We start from the raw sequence: 12,373 nt of genomic DNA on the forward strand, positions 1-12,373 counted from the left end.
CTGGTATAAAAGAACCTACATAGTTGACGAGGCCGAGAAAACTCCTGACCTCCTCGCAGTTATTTGGAGCACGGCAGTTACGGATTGCTTCTATTTTGTCTTTTGACGGCGACATCCCTGCTACGTTGAAATGGTGCCCCAAGAAATCAATTTCCTTTAACTTGAAAACACATTTTGCTTGATTTAAAAGGATTCCATAGTCTTTGAATCTATTTAAGATCCGCTGAAGAGCTCCATCGTGCTCACGCTCAGTTTTCCCGAACACGATAATGTCATCAATAAAATTTGTGCAACATTCACAATCGGGAAGGATTTGCTCGATAGTTTTCTGGAAAATTTCCGGAGCACATGAAATTCCGAACAAAAGACGTTTGTTTCGGAATAGGCCTTAAACAAGTATATAAATCATCAGTAACAGATTCAAGCTAGTAATTAATGACGATCAAATAAAGTAAGGAATAATCAAAGATAACTCACCTTTGTGTGTAATGGAAGTCGTCAACGGTTTGCTCACTCCATCTAACTCGAGCTGGTGAAACGCATCCTTGATATCAAGGCGGGTGAAGAAGACCGCGCCGTTAAGTTTCCACCGGATGTCTTCTATTGTGGGCAATGGATGTGTTTCGCGGATTACTGCTTTATTCAACTGTCTCATGTCCAAACACAAACGGATGTCTCCGTTGTCTTTGACCACAACCACCATTGGCGATACCCAACGGCTAGGTCCTGTAACCTTTTCGATGATGTCTTTATTGAGTAACTCATTCAATTTTTATTCAACCCGGGTCAACGTCGCAAACGGTAGTCTCCTTAGAGGCTGCGCGACTGGCAGAACCGAATGATCCATGGGTATGTGGATCTTTATGCCCCGAATACTAGGGAATCGCTGCACAATGTCCAAATGATGGTTCGACTCGTGCTTGCTTGGAAGTCCAACCTTGAGGACACCCAACTCTTTAGCTGTCCTCTTCCCCAAAAGTGGCTGAGGGCCATCTTTAACGACATAGAATCGGGCTATTGTTTTTAGCTGCTTTCCACCATCAGTGATAACGATCTCCGCGTCAAGCATCAGCGTCACTGCCAGACAATCTGTCTGAGCATACGCTTTGAATTTCCTATCCGGATGTGAACAGCTACCTATCAATTTTACTCCATTCTGCTGCATGTAACTCCAAGTTCGATCGTCGATAATATTCGACTGGACGCCCGAATCTATTTGCATCTCGATCAACACATTTCCAACCTTTGCCCAAATCAGCTCATCGTTGTCGTTCGTTGTAGAAACCATGTCAACCAACTCGAAATTTTCCCTCTGCTCGTCCACATCATCAATAGCATTTACCTGACGGTTTGCATGGAAACGTTTCGACTCTGATTGCCCTGCATTCGAGGGAACAAATCTGCGTTTCCCAAAGCGTTGAATCACATTGTTGGAATTGATTCTGGATGTGGAACCTCTTGTAACTGACGTACGGCTAAAACAAGCTTTGCGATAGTGGCCTCTCCTCCCGCAATTACCGCAGGTCTTGTTCCATGCGGGACACTGTTGATCAGGTTGGTGAGACCCCGCACAGTATTTACAAACTGCATCGATCTCTTGTAAATTCTCCGTCGGCTTCAATACCTGATGAGTGGCCAACTGTGCTGCAGCTTGACCACTAATTTGCTCACTTGCCCGCCGGGTAGTCTCATAAGCATTAACTTGGCGAATGACTTCTTGAATGGTTAACTCTTTCTCCTGCAGTAATTTTTCCCTCAAATGTGATGGAACAAACTGAAGGATTTTGTCCACCACCGCAATACCAGAGCTCTCTACCGCCGATTTTCCGAAATTACATTTACCCGCATACATTTGCCACATCATACGCGTTTACTTCATCGCTATGTGCAACATCGGCGCCTGGTATACCGAAAAACACCTCCTGCAGCTCGAAACCTCCATGAGCCAACAGCTGATCCTTCTTTTCAGTAGCATCGAATATTTTCGCTGCTCTGAGACAAATTTCGAATCCCCGCTTCCAAATGTGCCACTTTCCCCGGCGTTCTGCCATTGGCACTTCATTGAAAACAAACGGGGGGAAACCCGCAAAAGCTTTTCGAGCATCCATCCTAATAAGAAAAATATGTGCTACAAATACTTGAAGGACCAAAACAAAAAAATAACATTTACCTCCAAATGTCCAACACTGTTTTCTTATTTAGTACAGCTGGTCACTCTATTTGTTGTTGTTTATGCAATCTGCAGCAATCTGAGTTACGCATTCAAGCTTCGGAAAATTCGGGACGTGCCCTGACCAAAAAAAATCACCAGGCTACCTGCGCCTATCTTCCGGCAACTCGCGCCAATCTTCCGGCAACTCGTGCCAATCTTCCGGCAACTCGCGCCGATCTTCCGGCAACTCGCGCCAATCTTCCGGCTACTCGCGCCGATATTCTGGCAACTCGCGCCAATCGTCAGGCTACTTGCGCCAATCTTGATTATTTTCTGAAAAGAAATTTTGTTCGTTCAGCAAATATTCTTGAATCTTGATAGATTTTCCTATCAAAACATAACCTCTCTTTTTGTTCTCTGCTAGGCAACAAAGCAGAACATTTTCTCAATTCTGTCCATTTGTTCCCAAATTTCCACTTACCTTCACCTGATTTAATTGGATACCCGTTCCTAGCACTCAATCAAAGCCTTTTCACTTAGAAAAAATCCCAATTTCGTCGCCAATTTGTAATAATATCTTCAGGTACAAATAACGCGTGGTTCACTTTTCTAGTCTGTTTATTATAATGACCAATGTCACAGTATATCAAGGTAAGGTATAACAGTGGCACAGATAATGTGCATAAAGATACAGATACATCATCACACCCAGCAAAAACTCCCATAAGCGACGTTGCAACAATAGGCCGATTAGTATGAACAAAAATCGGCCGCCGCACCCTTCGCGAGCCGACTAAGTAAGGTGAATAGTAGGATGTATTTCCTATCGGGTTAGAGCATATGGAAACGAGATTTACAAGGTGAATTATAAAAATATTTATTTGAAAAAATTGATGGTTGTCCGAAAAATATTTTTACACCAACAGTGTTTTAAGACATAGAAAAATGTTAAAATTTGAACATAATAGATGTCTCAATTTTTTTTAAATTTTCTATGAGAATCTCAAATTCTCACGATGTGAGAAACTTAGTCATGATCATTTTGTTATGATTAAATGATAACTTAAAAATACATTATATTAAAATAAAAATTCAATATGTGTTGTGGTATACGAATGTTGCATCTAACCAAAGATCCCTAACTATCAAAATAATCGGGCATATTATTTCACGAACGAATCTTCGGAGACAACTTCACAATGCATATGGTGCTGCCATCCAACGAGATGAGATGCAAGAAGGAGATTCAGGAATGTGTTTTCAACGAATTTAATTTCAGCTTAGCATCCGATGGAACGGCTAATGATAAATTCAAGAAGAACCAATAAGACAGATGGATCATTAATTTTGGCTCCACATTCTAGCGAGGAATCAACCAACACCGAACTCGATCGTTTGCCAGTGCGACACATTTTAGCAGAATTCGAGAAAATGGAACCTTCTATTCCTCCGGTAAGTTGATAAGTTGAAAGTGTAAAAATGTATGTTTCAAATCCAAAACAAATAGAATTACAGCTGTACAGCAGATGGAACTGGCCTTTAGAATGTTAAACACGTTGAACTGGCCTTTAGAATGTTAAACATGTTGACTTCATAATTTTAGTCCGGGTGGTAGCCTGAAATTACTTAGAAGTAACTACCAAATATTATAAAAGACCATTATGAGTATTACATTTTGTATTTTATACTTGAAACGACTAGATGTAAATTCAAACAAATTATTAAAACAATGTCGAACAGATATTTTTGTACAGCCTGATTTTGTGCGTGCGTAGGACGATGAAGTGGCGGATTGAATTTGAATTGAAACGTTTCTTACGGAATTGAAACCATATTTATTGAATGAATTCTAACGCATACATTATTGATATAATTAAGGCTAGATGATAAGCAACGTAATCGATAATAAATGCCCAACCTATCGAATGGGTCTTCTAACTATTTTCAGTTTCATAGCTTTCGCGTTTTTTCTTGATTTTTTTCTGTGTTCCTGTTTTGATTAAGTTAATTTGCAAAAAAAAGATCATTTCATGTATAAATATGCGTTCATCTTAGCATCACCTGTTAATGGACAGTCATGACACTGTTTTACGAGTTTTTGAAACCAAGGATGGTTTTTACAATTGTTACATTTTTACTGTAATTTGTTAAACTTAAACATTTGACGAAATAGATGATTTACTGATTTGAATAACCCATGTCACTTTGTAAAACAGGGAAGAATGTCTCATACCCAATTTATGTAAAATAACACACTACTCGAAAAATTTTCAAGTTCATTTTCTCAAATTTGTTAAACAGCCAAGTTTTGATTGAAAGAATTTTGAAACGAGAGTCTCGTACAGAATCAATGTTTTATTTATACGGGGCAAATAAATATCGAAAATTAAAACAACTGCTGGCATATATTCCACAAGCTCTAAATGTTCAATCCAGTAACATATATATTCAACACATTTTAACAACTTTGTAAAAATTCACATTTTTTGCAACTTTGACCACTGTGCTGTGGTGTAAACAAAGAGAACTGGGATGTAAACAAAAAAGTAAACGCCAGCTGCTTTGATTTTTATGCAGTAGTGTGTGTGTAAAAGATTACACAATTTGAGCTTGGATCTCAGTCCGTAAAATCTATTTTGGCGCTACCCGATCAGGAGAGCATATCAAAATAATAACTAACGTATCTCACCAAGATATTTATATCTGATTCAGTTATAATTAAGCACTCAAACATTTTGCTTTAAAGGTTCTCCAATCTGAATTATATCTTATTCTGATTGACAGACTTGATTGGGGTTGTGCTCATTTTCAATGATAAAGCTTTTTTTTCGGATTGTCCTAAAATAAAATGATTATTAGAGTGTCCATTTCCCGGCCATTTTTGCATTCCCGGGAATCGGGAAATCTGGTGGCCTATTTCCCGGGAATTCCCGGGATCCCGGGAAATATTCAAAAACATGTAAAATATATGCACTTCGAATGAAATATAGCTTACCTAAACCTTCTCTGCATACAAGCCCGTAATATATGTTTAAAATGTGCTCTTCATAATGTTTTTTTAAACTTACTTGATATACTTTATAAATTAAAAATAGTCAAGCAAACTATGATATAACCTGAACCGGTCAAATGAAGAATTCATTCATGCAATCATTTGTTAGTAAAAAAGATTATTTTTTTATTTGTTTGATTTACCAACAATTTTTCGTTTCTCTGAACACTTTACAAAAATGTTCTTCATATGAAAAAAAAAAACGATGCCTCGGTCATTTTTAAGTTTTGGAATTCATCTGACTCTCAAAGCCAGAAGGAATTATGCTCTTATTTCCCTCTGGCTGTTGCTTTCGAGAAAACACAATCTGCCTACATGCTGCGCGATTTTTCATATATTTTTGAAGGGTTATGGGTTTTTGTTCAATGAAAACGATATGGAAATACATATCTATAATCTTTTTAAACTTATCTATTTGTATGAAAAAAAATTCACCAAATAGCTGCAAAATGTCTACTGCCACAGTAATTGGAATGTTCTCAATGAGTTTTGTATGACTACATTTTCAAAAAGAACAATAAGAATGGTTGGGGAGGCTATCAGGATTATCCAGAGAAATAATTTCATACATGTCAGGAATTCCCGGGAAAGAAACTATGATTCCCGGGAAACGGGAATTCCCGAATTTTTCAAATTCCCGGGAATTCCCGACCAGGAAATCCCGGGACGGACACTCTAATGATTATATCTTATTTTGATATACGTGCAACTTTTTATGAAACACGGACATCGAAGTCAACGGCCCAAACCGTACTTGAATGAGTTTCGCTCAACAGATTCATTAAAATGAATCGAAATTTTTGGAAACCAAAATTTGAGCATGGTTTAAGCAAACAGTGTGGGTTACTGACATTCCACTAGAATTTTTTTTCGATGCATTCATATCTTGATGAGTTATAATTTTGATAGAATTTGTTCTGCCCAATATCAAACTATGCTATCTAAACGAGATATAATTTTGATAGGAGCATATCAAAAACTGATATAATTTAGCTATGATTGTATAGATTTTTTGATATAATTTCAGATATTTTAACATCCTACGAGTACTGAATTATAACTCATTCAGATAGAAAAAAATCAGTATCAAAATATCTCATTTTGATATAATTTTGTTTTTCCCTTCTGATCGGGTAGTGTTCTGTCGCCAAAATTCCTCGGAAGCCGGTAGGACCTGATCTAACCCTACTGTTGCAGGATGCACCGTTTGACGGTACCTATGTCAACACACAAAACTTTCGGGGCTCCACTTAGCAAAATTTCGCTGTTACTTTCCGTTAGAAAAAATATTTTTTTACTGTTGAGTTAGCAAAAACCTAAATTTACTTGATATTAGTAATGAAAAAGGTAATTTTATTTGATTTTAGTAAAACGAAGGTTTTTCAGCCGCTTTGTTCACAGACACCAGCCGCCGCGCCAGTTGGGAGAAAAATAAAGTTAGAGTTGGTGGGCAACTCCACGACGAAAACGTAGCTAAATCGACACCGGATGCTTGCAGGTAAGGTCCAATCTTAAAGTGTTCAGATTCTCCAATATTTTAATTTAAAATTTGTGTTTGTTTTTTTCCTACCAGGTTGAAAGTGCAACACGAAACCCGCAACAGCAACGCAATGAAGAAGGACCACAACTGGAATTTCAACGAGCTGCATCCTGAAAACACTCCGGTGCTTTCTTTGATGAAGATGGCATTGCATTTTGCTCGCCAGTAGGTGCGTTCCCAGGATCAAACCTTCCGTTTTACGAAAAGTATGAAAAAAAATTAAAAAAATGTGAAAAATAAATTATAAGTGAATGTAATTTGTGTATTCTATTCAATAATCAAATATTCCCCTGATTTTCTAAAGAAAAAATAACAAATTATGAAATTACGGGTTCCAGCAATCTTTTTCTCCGATTTTTGCTAAAAATTTGAGTAAAAATTGCGGCGGCTAACTTTTCCTCTCGTTTGCTGAAATTTTAGTAAAAAAAATGCTAAATTGATTGCTAAGTTTCTAGCTGGTCAAATTTGAGCAAAATTTTGCTAAATTCCGGCCTCAGAAATTTTGTGTGAAATTTAACACATGGCAAAAGATGACTTTGAATGTTTCAAATATTTTATTCGATGTTGCTGTTTTGTCGTGAACTGGACAATTTCGAGCTTCCGTCATGGCGTGAGCTCATTCACGAAAAAATGTTAAATACTCCTTGGTTATATATTCGTTTGTAGTGATAATGATAAACTTGCAAGAACGGCAATGTACTTGTATTGACACTTGCTTCAATTAGATAAACTGTATATGATAAACAGTGATAAATCTCTAACAGCTTTGCTGTATGATCAGAGCAAAAATTATCTTTACCCATGTGCGATCCTAAAAGAGGGTGCACCTTACTGAACCTTTAGAAAAAAAAAATGGAAACAAGGTTGCGAAATCTCATGAGATTGAGAATTTTTTTAGTGAGATTTTTCTTCTTGTGCCAGATTATACTTAAAAACTCGCTCGTATGCTCTGCAATTTCATCAATTTTAAAATAAGATCGGCATGATACGTGGTAAGGGAAAAGTTCATATAACGCCCCATGTGGCTAATACGCGCCACTCTTGTTTTGAAGAATCTAACACATTTTAAGCCTGCAAAATATTACCAATTTGTTTTAAAAGCTGTGATTGGTCATGGCAAGTATGAATTTTCCCTTGAAATGCCCCTGTGTCGTGATAATTTTACAATTGAAGTTTTTTTTGATTTCGATCTAAATTTTAAAACACTTTTAATAAGGTGTCACCAAGCAGAGAAAAACGAATAAGACAATGTTTTCTGACACATCGATAGAGGAGAATCTAAATTATGATTTTATGCTAAAAAATCATACTGAACTAGCTAAGGTGTGCTTTTCATGGGTATGTTCTATCACGGCCCATGCGCTCTTTATAACGCGCCACTCGTAGTAGGCTGAAAATAGCATTAATTTTCCAAAAAGGCCAATTTTCATTGAAAATGAACAAAAAGTTTAAAACCATATTTTGAGCGTTAATTCAGCCCAAAAAATCTATTTTTCATTTTTTGTAAAATTTCTATTAGTCCATTTTGTTATACTTTTCAGTCAAAGTGTCTGTAAGTATTGGTGTGTTTTCGGTCTTCGGCTGCTCTCGGGTGTGTTCGGCTGCTAGGCGCGTATTGAATACACAGCGGCGCGTATTCGCAACACAGTTTTGTTCTGTGGCTTTGAATATGGTTTTTAAAAATCATGTTTTTGAAGAAACTATAGCAATTTGAGTAATGAAAAATCATAGGAATTTGAAGAAAACAGTTTTCTTCAACGATTACACCCATTTTTAACACAATTTGTACGTGGAATCAAGGATCCGAAACTCGTTCGTTTCACCTAATCGAGTAGCAAGAGATTTCTCCGGCAAAACTTAAGTTTCATTGCTCATGCTTGCAACATTTCCGTGTGACTGTTTTAAGGCGAGCGAGAATGCCTTTTGCGAATCTTAACTGTTTGTAGCGCTTATGCCGACGAATGCAACAAACATCGGTCGACAAGCGATACGTTCGTTGGCGAACTGCGACATTCAAAAAACAACATGTTGCAGTTCGCTTTCAAACGTGAGGGCTTTCGATGGTGTTCTGTGACATTCGAAATACAAGTTGTCGCTCATCCGTGGTGCGTACAATGCGAAGCAATCTTCTGAACTATGTTTTAGCCTTCGTTCATAGGGGGGAAATTGTTTGTTGCATTGCAAGTTTCTCGCAACAGCAGAACAGCCATTAACCAATCGACATATAGACTTATGTAGGTACATATGTAACAAGGAAAATACGAAATTATAAAAAAAAAGATTTTGATTTTTGAATCTTGATTTTTTATATTGTAATGCGTTTCTTCAATTGACTTAAATTTAATAGGTGTATGAGAGTTTTAGTTTGAATTAAATGTATATGAACTTGTTGCGGGAGAAGTTTACCTTTCTTTTGAAGTTCGATGTTTGCCATTAAATTGTTATTTAAAAATGTTAATGAAATTGTAAATCATGTTCTAGTGTTTTTTTTAAATAAAGAATTCAATTATTAATTTTTTTAAAGTTTTATTAATGACACTTTACCATCATTTTGATAAATTATTCAATGTTTTCGGTTTAAAGTATATAGTTTGCTAAGGTATTAAATTATTTTTAAAGATTTGCTGCTCTACCATTTCATGACAGGCTTTGGTAAAAATAAGTTCAAAATTCAAGAATTTGAAACAGATGACATTATGAAAAACAAAAATTGTAGAATTGAGGAAAACCAGAGGTATAAAATTTAAGAATTTTACAATGCTTAACTTTAAGTTTTAGAATAAAAGTATTTTGAAATTTTGAATTTTAAATTTAAATTTCAGAATTGAAGAATTTTAGAAGTGAAGAATTTAAAATGTCAAGAAATTAAAAAATTTTAAAATTCTAAAATTTTAAGAATTCTAGAATTTTAGGACTTTAGAATTTTGGAATGACAGAATGTGAAATTTCTATAGTTTTGGAATTTTAAAATTTTAGAATTGAAGAATTCTAAAAGCTCAGATTTTTTTTTTAAATTTTAGAATTGACGAGTGAAAGAATTTTAGAGTTTTTTAAACATAATAAATTTACAATCAAGCAATGTTCGAGTTTGAGAATATCAGAAAATAAGAGTATTGGAATTTACAACACTTAATTTTATGTTTGTTTAAATATGGAATTTTCGAATTTTATAGTTAAAATTTCAGAATTGAAAATTGTATAAATCGATATTTTTATTTTTTTTTATAATTAAAAAAATTATTGATTCTAGAATTCAAAAACTTTTTTAGAATTTCAGGATTTTAAAATTTTTGAATTTAAGAAATGGAGAATTTTAGAATTTCACAGTTTATTTATTAAAAAATTAAGAGAATTCAAGAATTTAAGTATTGAAGAAATTTAGAATAAGTTCTTAAATTCTTAGAATTTAAGAACTCAAGAATTTAATAATTTAAAAAAATATGAATTAAAGAATTTACAAGTTTTAGAAATAAAGAGTTTAAAAATTTTAGATTTTCCGAGTTTTAAAATCTATGAATCTAGAATTTGAGAATTTGGAATTTAAGAATTTGTGAATTTTTGAATGTTGGATTGTTAGAATCTAGAATTTTAGAATTTGGAATTTTAGAATTAAAATTTTTTTAAATTAATGGATTGTAGGATCTTTGAATTCAGGAATTTTAGAAGTAAAGAATTTCAGAAAGATTTTTAGGAACTTAGAATATTAGAATTCAAAATTCATGGATAAAAATGTTCGGAAAAGTTTTGGAATATGGTTATAAATAATTTCTTAATTGATTTATAAACTGCACACTTACCTAAATGCCGGATTCTGATCTTCCCATCGTCTGAAATATACTGGGCATTGATTCCGAAATTGCTCTTTTCGTGACGGGTGGCAGAATCTATTTTTAAATGTATAGTTTGCTCCTTGAATTCTTCCCGCATAATAGTTCCGATGTGATCGGCTGCCTTCTTGAGGAATAATTTTACCAAATCCGGTGAAAATCTTAAATTGGCTGCTTCCCAGATAGGTTTGATTAACAAGACCGTTGCTTCCCACTTCACGAAATTAAACGGCATGTTATTTTCGGTAAAATAAAGCAAGGTTCCTTTGAGGACGTCGTACATATTTATCAAAATTCACCGAAAATTTAGCTGAAGGAGTTAATTAATTTTTTTTTTGCAGTAGGTTGGCAATCGGACGACTCCAAACCCAGCTCTTTAGCCACGGATTTGTGGCAGCTCAAAATATGCCGCTTGAAATTATTGGCCATAAACTTAGTGGGTGCATATGCGCATAATTTGTCACCCGATAACCCAACATCACACAAACGTTTCCCAGACAACCATTTGGTGGGTATATCAAATTTGCAACACAAATATACATGCAAATATACGTGTAAACATGTCGTATATGATGCAGCAAAACCAGTATATACGTATCATTTTGGAGGCCATATAGGTACATTAGCACACGTATTCTTGATTTGGATTGTTTTGTCGTAATAAAATCATGCAATGTATTTAAATACGATATAGATTATGCATGGAACGCACATTGTAGGTGCATATATACGAATTGTCGTAATAAAAACATGCAATGCATTAAAATACGATAAAGGATATGCATGGGCCGCACATTGTAGGTGCAGATATACGAAAATGAGTTTAAATATAATTCATACGATATAATCTGTGAAATAATATACGACTTCTGGTTGTCTGGGTTTCGTTCTCTATCTCCCGCACGACCCGGCGTATGCGATCCGTAAGCGAACGATTCATTTTGATCCTTCGGAGGCAAATATTTCACTGTCGATAAATGTGTCGATAGATTCGCAAGCGAACAACCCGCCCGAAAAATTGTCCAATGTCAGTTCGCCTATTAGGATGTGTATACAAAAGAGAGTTGTTGCGTGAGCATACCCACATTCTGTATGGTCGGGAGAGGCTCCTGCTCTTCCTTGAACAAGCCATTCCTCGGTTCTCTGTGATGATACGAACTTGAAATGTCGCGCAACATATTCTCGCTCACACAGTATTAAAAGGGATTCGTCATACCATTTGAGGGAGCGTTGAAAAAAGCGAATGGAGAGCAGCATTCATGAACAAGTTTCAGAACCTTGCGTGGAATACATAGAATATGAGCGATTCGCCTAGGTGGCGCATAATAGGGCATGTTCCCCTACAAAACACTGTTGTTATTGTCGCTGAATCCCCAAACCGGAGTTATCGTCAGTGAGCGCTGGCGACATTAACTGGCGACACTCACTGGCGACAAGTCAGTTTGTTATTATCAGGGCGTGTAGAGCTTCGGGTGTGTTCTTATACCAACACGCAGAAAAAAGATTTTTTATTTCAAAGGAAAGTGCCGCAAAAACAAAGGATTTTTTCCTTTGGTTTTGGTATAAATAAAAAATCCTTTGGTTCAAATGCATTTTCCTTTGTTTCAAAGATTTTTTCTTCTGAAAAATCTTTTCAAAAGAAAAAATCATTGATTCAAATTTTTAATGCTTTGATTTGTATCAAAGTAACCAGTAACCAGTTTCATTTGATCCAAAGTTATTATCTTTGCTCAAAGGTAATTTAGATATAGATATAAAACCATTTATTCATTGAACCATTTTCCATTTATTCCAATTGGGAG

Source organism: Uranotaenia lowii, chromosome 1, assembly GCF_029784155.1.
Source record: "Uranotaenia lowii strain MFRU-FL chromosome 1, ASM2978415v1, whole genome shotgun sequence".
Classification (NCBI taxonomy): Eukaryota; Metazoa; Arthropoda; class Insecta; order Diptera; family Culicidae; genus Uranotaenia; species Uranotaenia lowii.